This window comes from Euprymna scolopes, chromosome 41 (assembly GCF_053919585.1).
Source record: "Euprymna scolopes isolate OS-2025 chromosome 41, ASM5391958v1, whole genome shotgun sequence".
NCBI lineage: Eukaryota > Metazoa > Mollusca > Cephalopoda > Sepiida > Sepiolidae > Euprymna > Euprymna scolopes.
In genome coordinates, this window is record NC_136522.1 from 61,323,124 (window position 1) to 61,333,103 (window position 9,980).

General features: G+C 34.4%; 1 long non-coding RNA gene across 1 annotated transcript in view; it reads right to left on the bottom strand.

Moving 5' to 3' along the window:
- LOC145266718 (uncharacterized) overlaps nt 1-8,353 on the bottom strand; it is a 170,250-nt gene extending 161,897 nt beyond the window's left edge. The window contains exon 1 of the long non-coding RNA XR_013864779.1: nt 8,205-8,353. This is a non-coding gene — a long non-coding RNA (uncharacterized LOC145266718). The remainder of the gene's footprint in view (nt 1-8,204) is intronic.
- Nucleotides 8,354-9,980: the final 1,627 nt, after the last annotated feature.

Sequence of the window (9,980 nt, forward strand, 5' to 3'; positions counted from 1 at the left end):
CCCGGTTATAAAATATGTTTAAATATATTTTAATTCATACACATTTCATATTCATTATTAGAGCTGAATTCTCGGCTGAATATTATATTTTATACTTAACATATGGTACTGCTTTCCAAAGTTTAAAAAGAAATGACTTGGGTGGCATCTATAATATAAATCTCACCTGTCTGTTTAAATGTATGTGTGTATGTCTGCCTAAAACTTTTGACAGAGGTGACCGATTTTCACGATCGGTATTGTTTTGAAGCTCGACCCTTCAGATGACAAATATCGAAAAATTGGCTAAAAGCATTAATTCCTTCACTCCTGACTGGGCACTTTTCTACAGGGAAGGGGCACTTTTTTCGCCAATATTTTTGAAAGTCTTTTCGATTGACTAGCCTTAATTTAAATCTTCGCCGCTTCTAGAATATCTTTTACAGTTTTAACAACTAGTCCTTTACTTTTCCATGTTTAAGCCTAACCATATTACTTTTCATGCTCGCATTTTTCTATTGTAATGTAATCTATAGATATATATATATATATATATATATATATATATATAGATGAGTTAAAAGTAGACGAAAATGTTATATAGATAGAGATGAGTTTAAAAAAATGTTATATATATATATATATATATGAGAGAGAGAAAGAGATGAGTTAAAAGAAAAAGGCAACACAAAATTAACTCAATCTCATAAATTTATTTTAACTCTCGCAAGCTTTTTCAAATGAAGAGAGCCAGTCAGATTAGTATCTGTCTTGGAAAACACTTACCTGACTATCTCTTCTCATTTGAAAAGGCCCAAGGGAGTTGAGATAAATTTATGAGATTGGGCTCAGTTTCTACTAGATTTTTTTTTTTAATTCTTATGTATGTTCTGCTTCACATTGAGTTTTTCCACTTTAGATTTCCTACAGAAATTGCTTTGTCCTTTACGGATTAATATTCTATATGAGAGATCCTAACGACTGAAATATTGATATATATATATAAAGTGTGCACGGTGACAAGGCGATGATAAAATAATAATACTAGTGGGACCTGTGGAAATTCCACAGCGGCATCGTTTATACGTAATATATTGCTGCTAGTCATTCTAAAACGTTGACCCCTATTATGACCCTTTAAAATTTATTGTTTTGGACTCAAATCAAGTTAAGTTAGATCCATGTCCAAGGAACCTATATATAAAATTTCAAGTGTCTGGACCCAAAATTGGCAGAGGAGTTTGATAGAGTTCTCAAAGGTCAAATCGTTGAACTTTGACCCTTTAACAGCCAAATTTCTGGCCGAAAACCGATCACATCTATATTCCCAAATCTCAGTACCCTGTATATCAAAGTCTGTAGACTAAAAATTGACAGAGTTATTGTATAGGGAAATGTACAGACACACAGATAGGCGCATTCACTTTATATATATATATATATATATATATATATATATAAAATATAAAACAGTCCTGAATTTTTTCAGATGAGGAATGATTATATTTGGATTAATCAAAGTAATGTTCTCATCTTGAGTGTATTTGCACAACGTTTCCGTCGATGTAACCTCCAACCTTCTTCAGGTATATAAGACCTGTGGAAATTCCACAGCGGCATCGTTTATACGTAATATATTGCTGCTAGTCATTCTGTAGATGAATGTCGACCCCTGCAATATCATTGTACCTATTTACAATGCCTCCCCACGGGGCAGAGTTAGACACCAGGGTCGTTTTTTAACGTGGAGAAAAGGTACAAAAATAAAAATTGTCTCAGTCGTGAAGGCTGTGTCCTTCACTGACAGAGAACAAGAAATTGAAGTGCAGCATCTGAAGAACAGATACTACACTTTGATCCCGCCATATCATTGTAGCCCTTTTGTTAAAACTGTAAAAGTATTTATTCAAATAATCTGGTTACTACGGTTTATCTCCAATATTTTTATAGGAATCTGTGACATATTTTTATTGTATGGACGCCCGGCACAAACGGAAACCCCACGATATCATTATACCATCTTTAGACAGAACAGGTACTACCCTTGGATCCTAGCCAGCAGATCAAGAAGGTATATTTTAGTTTCATGTATGGCCCAAAAACATTTTCTTTTTTTTAATTAATTTTTTAATTATTTTAAATTAATTTTTTTTTTTTAAATTAATTTTTTTTTTTTAAATTAATTTTTTATTTTTTTATTTTTTTTTTTTTCAATTAATTTTTTTTTTTTTTCAATTAATTTTTTTTTTTCAATTAATTTTTTTTTTTTTTTCATTGCATCTTCAGAAAAAAAAGGGGGATAGAAGGTGACTACGAATATTAAATTAGCATCTCTATATACTAATTTAATGTTCGTAGTATGTTATCATCTTCTGTCTTTCTTTTTCAATAAATAGGATCTCCCGATCAAATAATTTATAATCTGGAAACCGTGACACACGTACGTACATACGCTAAAGGTACTACGGTGTTGATATATAGATTCTTGGAACTTTAGTTGTATATATTGAAGCATGAATGCTTTACACGATTGGAAGGGGGGGGGCAAATGATGATAAAAATTGAATTATGTAAGTAATTAAAAGTGAAAAGAGAGGGAAAGAAAGAAAGGGAATATAGAGGGTCTATTATGATACCACAATGTACATAGAAATCTTTTGACTTTGTGAAAACTGAAGTGTCAAAAACGAAAATAATAGAGAAATGAGAGGGGAAGAAGAAACAAGGAGAGAGAGAGAGTGAGAAAGAGAAATGGAAGTCTATTATGACATCACAATGTATACTGAAATACTTTGACCTTGTGAAAACTGACTATCTAAAAGAAAATAATAGAAAGATGAAAGGGGAGGAGGAGATAGAAAGAAATGGGGTCTATTATGACATCACAATGTATACTAAAATACTTTGACCTTGTGAAAACTGAACATATCGAAAAAAAGAAAAATAGATGAGAGAGGAGGAAAAAGAGAGTAGAGAGAGAGAGAGAGAGAGAGAGAGAAAGGGAGTTTATTAGGACAGCACAATGTATACTGAAATCCTTTAACTTTTTGAACATTGTCAAAAATAAAGTAATAGAAAGATGAAAGGGGGAAAGAGACAGAAAGGAGGTCTAGTATGACATCACAATGTATATAGAAATCCTTTGACTTTACAAAAATTAAGCATGTTATATAGCGGATATTTTTTCGTACAACATTGAGATTGTTGAACCTGTTTGACTTCTCTTTTTTATACCTATCCATTTAAATTAGGTTTCTAAATTTTTGAGATGAGGATTGATTATTCGTATTAGTTGGACTCTTCAAACTATTGTTCTCATCTTGAATTTTATTTTCACAAACGTCTCAGTCGATGTAATCTCCATTCTTCAGGTGTATCTTGTCGAACTCAGGGAATCTGCATATAATTTTGAATCCTTTATATAATCCACGGGGGTAGCATGTTCTTGTTTCATCAGCCAAATAGAAGTCTTAAGTAATTCGCAATATTCTTTTCCCGTTTCCGTACTAAATTCCCAATTCCGATACAATTACTGATTCCGATTCTTTGTAAATTTCTAAATATTTAACTATAGAGTTGTTTTTTTTTTTTTTTTTTTTTTCCTGATTACCATAAAAACACATGTTAAATGTACAGGTATTTCCCAAGCATACAACAAATACACTTTTTTTTTTTTTTTTTTTTTTTACACAGTGATCGCCACTTATCAAGGCCCGGAAGCCACTCAGGGATAAGGGTTATTGCAAGTACATTGCGTTAGTGTGGAGATTTGGTGAAGTGTTTAATTAAGGGGGCGGTTCATTAGGAATTTGTTAACATTGGACTTGAAGACATCCAAGTTGTAGTCCGGAGGGAAGCAGGCAGACGGAACAGTTCCACAGGCGTGCAGTTCTAAGAAAGAAGCTTTGTTCATGGAATCCGCGTTTTGATTTAGGCACAGATATAGAGTTGGGGAAATTTTTCACAGTGGATTCAGCTAGACGGGTGTTTTTCGTGAAAGATTGGCGAGGGGGGGACCAGAGATTGGAGTTCAGACGAGCACCTGCCATGGAAATAACGATAAAACAAGGATAGGCTCGCAACGTCTCTTCTGTGGAAGAGAGGTTGCAGGGTAGAGAAAAGGGCATCCCCCACTAAGCCACAAAGTCTATTTTGTACTCTGTCAAGGCAGGATAGGCTGTTTTTAGCAGCTCCTGCCTAGATATGGCAACAGTATTCTATCCTTGGACGTACTTGGCTTTTATATAGATAGAGCATTGCATCAGTAGTGAGATATCTTCTGGAGCGGTAGAAGGATCCCACCATCTTTCCAGCGACCTTGGCAACAGACTTGATGTACGTGTTCCATTTCAGATCAGGAGTAAAGGTCAAACCCAGAAGCTTGTCAAAACACGGGGCCTCCCCCAGACGAGAGCCATCCATCACAATTGATGCCAGCTGGGGATCAGAGCGTTGATGATGTAAGGATAGGAGTTTGGTTTTGTTCTTCTCTCAATAATCACTTGTTGAATTTTTTTTTGAAATTTTTGCACAAACATTAGTCATGGGAAAAGTAAATTTTTGTCAGAACAGATTTTCCGGGATAATTCTGGGTGCCCCCTCCCCTAGGGGCTCATTATAGAGGTAAAATTACCCCCAAATCGTTTTTCCGTTCATTTGTTCGCGCTTTTCTGAATAACCACTTGTTGATTTTTTTTTAATTTTGCACAAACATTAGTCATGATAAAAGTAAATTTTTTCACGCCTCCAGGAGGACCACACATTTCCAACTTGTTCAACTTTGATATATATATATATATATATATATATATATATATATGTATATATATATATATGTATGTATATACAGGGTGGGCCAAAATAAGGGTCCTATCTTTAAATTTGAATAACTTCCACAAAATAAAAGTTAAACTCACCAAACTTTGTGTGTGTAGACTGACGCTTCCGAGATTTTTTTGAAATAAATAAAACAAATTTTGGCCGAAAAACACTTCTTAAAACTTACATGAATTTATGAATTTTTAAAAATAGGACCCTTATTTTGGCCCACCCTGTATAAATATATTGCCAATAAATTTGATTGATTTAGTCATCTAATTTAAAAGTGAAAAACATGTTCACACACATTTGCTGACTCAACAGGTCACAGGTGCTCTAGCATATATTAGGTCAGTGTGAAAGTTGTTTCAGCTTTAAAATTTCGTCTTGAAAATGTAAAACTTTTCTTTTCTTTTTTTTTTTTAAGATCTTTATTCATAACAATAACGACCTTTGCTCTCTATATCTTGATTCCATTTGTCAACAAGATTATAAATGTCTTACTTGAAAAATATTTGGAAGTTTTGATGTGAAAAAAATCACATCACATCTCATAATTTTAAGCTACGCCTATCTAAATGGGGTTGAAATCCTTCGAAATAAATAATAATCCGAGGGAGGTAGATCAGGAGATTATGGGGGACGGGGCAAAATTTCTCAACCAAATTCTCCTATAACTTTGGTCAGTAATGCTGTGTGTGGATAAGCATTATCATGATTTTTTTTTTTTTTTTACACAAGAATCACCACTTATCACGGCCCAGAGGCCACTTGAGGATAAGGGTTAATGGGTATACATTAGTCAATATGATTATAGTGTAGTAAACATAAGTAGTGGAATTTTGTAAATTGGATTACTTAGGGGGACGGTTCATCAAGAACTTGTTTACATTAGACTTGAAGACAGTCAGATTGTAGTCAGCTGGAAAGCAGGCAATCGGAAGAGAATTCCACAGGCGTGCAGTTCTAAGAAAGAAGCTTTGTTCATGGAATCTACATCATTTAGGTTTAGGCACAGATAAAGAGTGTGGGAAATTATTTATAGTGATTTTGGCTAGACGAATGTTTTTTGTGAAAGTTTGGCGAAGGGGGACCATAGATTGAGGCTCAGTCGAGCACTTGCCATTAAAATAACAATAAAGCAGAGACAGGCTCGCAACATCTCTTCTGTGGGAAAGAGGTTGCAGGGAAGAGAAAAGGGCATCCCCCACTAAGCTACAAAGTCTATTTTGAACTCTGTCAAGGCAGGGTAAGCTACATCTAGCAGCTCATGTCCAGATGTGGCAACAGTATTCCATCGTTGGCCGTGCGTGGCTATTATATAGGTAGAGAATTGCATCAAGAGTGAGATATCTAGTGGAGCGGTAGAAAGATCCCACCACCACTTCCCCATTGATGGAAGATGATTATCTTTCTGTTAATTAAATAATATTGCGGAAAAATGTGAATAATATTTTAATAATCTGAAAGAAAAAAGTTATAAATTAATCACGGTGATATGTTTAAGTAAAAAAATTTGCAGAATATAAATTACAATGTTTAAAAATGTCTACTTTAACAGACAACGTCCTGTGCATTGACCAAGTATATTGAAAAATGGCGATGACTGGTGATTTTTCTTTTATAAACCCTCTAAACACCTGGTATTTTTCTTTCATAAACCCTCTAAATACCTGGTCTTTTTCTTTCATAAACCCTCTAAACACCTGATCTTTTTCTTTTTATAAACCCTCTAAACACCTGATCTTTTTCTTTTATAAGCCCTCTAAACACCTGATCTTTTTCTTTTTATAGACCCTCTAAACACCTGATCTTTTTCTTTTATAAGCCCTCTAAACACCTGATCTTTTTCTTTTATAAGCCCTCTAAACACCTGATCTTTTTCTTTTTATAGACCCTCTAAACACCTGATCTTTTTCTTTTATAAACCCTCTAAACACCTGATCTTTTTCTTTTTATAAACCCTCTAAACACCTGATCTTTTTCTTTTATAAGCCCTCTAAACACCTGATCTTTTTCTTTTTATAGACCCTCTAAACACCTGATCTTTTTCTTTTTATAGACCCTCTAAACACCTGATCTTTTTCTTTTTATAAACCCTCTTTCTTTCAGATTATTAAAGTATCATTCACATTTTTCCGCAATATTATTTAATTAACAGAAAGATGATCATCTTCCATTAATGGGGAAGTGGTGGTGGGATCCTTCTACCGCTCCACTAGATATCTCACTCCTGATGCAATTCTCTACCTATATAATAGCCAGGTACGGCCAACGATGGAGTACTGTTGCCATATCTGTGCAGGAGCTGCTAGAAGAGCTTATCCTGCCTTGACAGAGTTCAAAATAGACTTCGTAGCCTAGTAGGGGATGCCCTTCTTTCTTCCCTGGAACCCTTTTTCTTTTATAATCCCTCTAAACACCTGATCTTTTTTTTTATAAACCTTCTTTCCAACTTCTGAATAACAGTCTTCACTTCTGGCGGGAACTGGCTGATATAATCACCATATTTATCATAAGTCCGAGTATTTTCCAATCCTTCAGGATTCATCGTCAGGGATAAATAAATCTAACTGGTTTTGGACAATTTATAAAGTTTGTTTGTTTTTCTCTTTTCATTGGTTAATTATTTTATCCTTTATCCATTGACCAGTGAAGAGAAAAAAAAACTTTATGAATTATTGAAAACCAGTTAGATTAATTTATCCCTGATGATGAATCCTTGATGATTGGAAAGTACTCAGACGTATGATAAATATGGTGATTACATCAGCTAGTTCCCGCCAGAAGTGAAGACCTATTAGGAATTGGAAGGATCGAAAATAGAATTAATAGACAAAAACGTCTATTTTATTTAATGAAATATCACATAGAGAAAAAAGCTGCATATATACTTGTTTATTGTTATATAAACATGGTCACATCCTGCTTCTAATGATATCTGTTGTTTGATTGAAACAAGTGGCTATTTGTAGCAGCAGGATGTGACCATGTTTATATAACAATAAATCAGCTCTTTTTATTGAGCACTATCTAACAACCTCGTTGAATTCATTAGTCCATTACTTTTGAATAAAAAAACCCGAGTATATATATATATATATATATATATATATATTATATAGCGTGTGTGTGTGCACTCGGCTTTATTTAAATAAATATTGATTGGTTCAGTGTTTATAGTTTATAAGTTGTTATTGATCTTTGTAGCCTACTTAGAATGAGTTTTGTAATTGATTTGAATATATATATATATATATATATATATATATATATATATATATATAGGCCCACACACGTGTGTGTGTCAATTATTTGTTTGAATGAATTAAATTATTTAAATATCCTGGCATGTACTAATGTAACCTTCAAGGAAATTCATACTAGTTGACATAATTTTTACTTACTTGCGTAGGGCCCCAGTAGATAACGAGTAACATTATTTGATAGAATTCATGTCTAGTAAACTGCTTAACTGCGTCATGAGTTGTTTTGACATTTTGATTTGTAAGGTCTCTTTTTTTTTCTTGTGTGTCAGTAAAAGTTTTACCTGCGATTCAAGTTCTTACCTGCCAAAGTTTTACCTGCGATTCAAGTTCTTACCTGCCAAAGTTTTAATTAGTTTATTTATTCAAAACTATACACCTAGCATCCCAAATCATCAAAAAAAAAATCATTTGAAGCGCAACAACAGAAATACTCTCTTTATGGTTATAAATTTATTCATTAATTTTATCATAAACCCAACTAGACTATCGATGCAACTGTTGCAATATTTTTTATATATATATAAGGGTATATATTTAATTGTTGCCCACATCAGCAATATGTGGCACAAGGCCGGAAAGTGGGAACCCCGCAGGCTCCCCTAAAGAAGGGGCACTCATGCAATTTTAAAAATTGCCCGAGTAACACCGTCGGCATTCCCCGGTCGGGGCGCCTCAGGCAGCAAGCAATAAACTTGCCCCACCAGAAAGCCCGGTGGCAAGGCCTGGGAGGGTGGACCTCCTAGGTATTACCCAGGCGGCCTACCTCAGTCCAATAGGTGCTGGGCTGGTTCCCGGCCACTCACCTGTTGGGCTGAGTGTCAAGTGACGAATCCTTGATGTGTACTACCCTATCTCCCTGCAGCCAAAGCCGCTAGGAGACCTTCCCCATCAGACGAAGTAATGGGGAAGGGTATGATTACAGAAAATTGGAAGGTTCTATTTATAGACGATAGCGATAGGAAGTGACCAATGAAATCGATTCATGTTCTGCTAGCAATTAATTAAAACCTGGAATTGCTCCATAAAAATATTGGATCTTTTAGAATTCTTGCGCATAATTTTTTGTGCTCACAGGAGAAAGATCTTTGCTCTTTGTCGGCAAAATTTTAAAGTCTGAGACTTGTACAGAATAGCTACCCACCGAAAACTCTTTTTCATCTCTAGGCTATAGATACCTGTAAGAAATCCTTCTGAAATTAAACAAACCAATTCTGACGCCAAAGTAAACAAATTTATTTCCGCTGATCATCATCATTGTTATCATCATCATCACTATTTTCATTATCATCATCATCATCGCTATTTTCATTATTATCAGTGTCATCATTATCATCATCATTATCCAACATAATCATTATTATTATCATTATCATCATCATCGTCATTATCAACATTATCATCATTATTATCATAGTTATCTTTATCATCCTCATCATCATCATTATAGTCATCGGTTTAACATCTGTTTGACATGCTGGCATGTGTTGGACTCTACATAGCAGCAGCAGTCAGAAAATGTTTAAAAATAGCAACTGTCGATTGGATAAGATCTCGATCAACATCTCCTTTCAGCCAATCAGAAGTACAGAAATATACGCCTCTGCTAAAGCTGTTACAATATTTTCCACAAGTTACCACTCTCAATGTGAAAGTTCCTTTTATGAGTAATGTGTAATTGTACAGGGTGGAACAAAAAATTTGTTGCCCTAGAAAAGACGACATGATTCCATTTCCATTTGATGAAAACCGGTTGTCTTCTTTTTTTTTTTTTTTTTTTTTTTTTTTTTTTGCAAACCATCTACTGTACAAATCATGCTCTCTACCGATCTAAGTTATGATAACAGGACCATTGCCAGCACCCTCAAAATGCAAATCTGGATCGTTCAATACTTGAGGCACAGCTCGATGCATTGG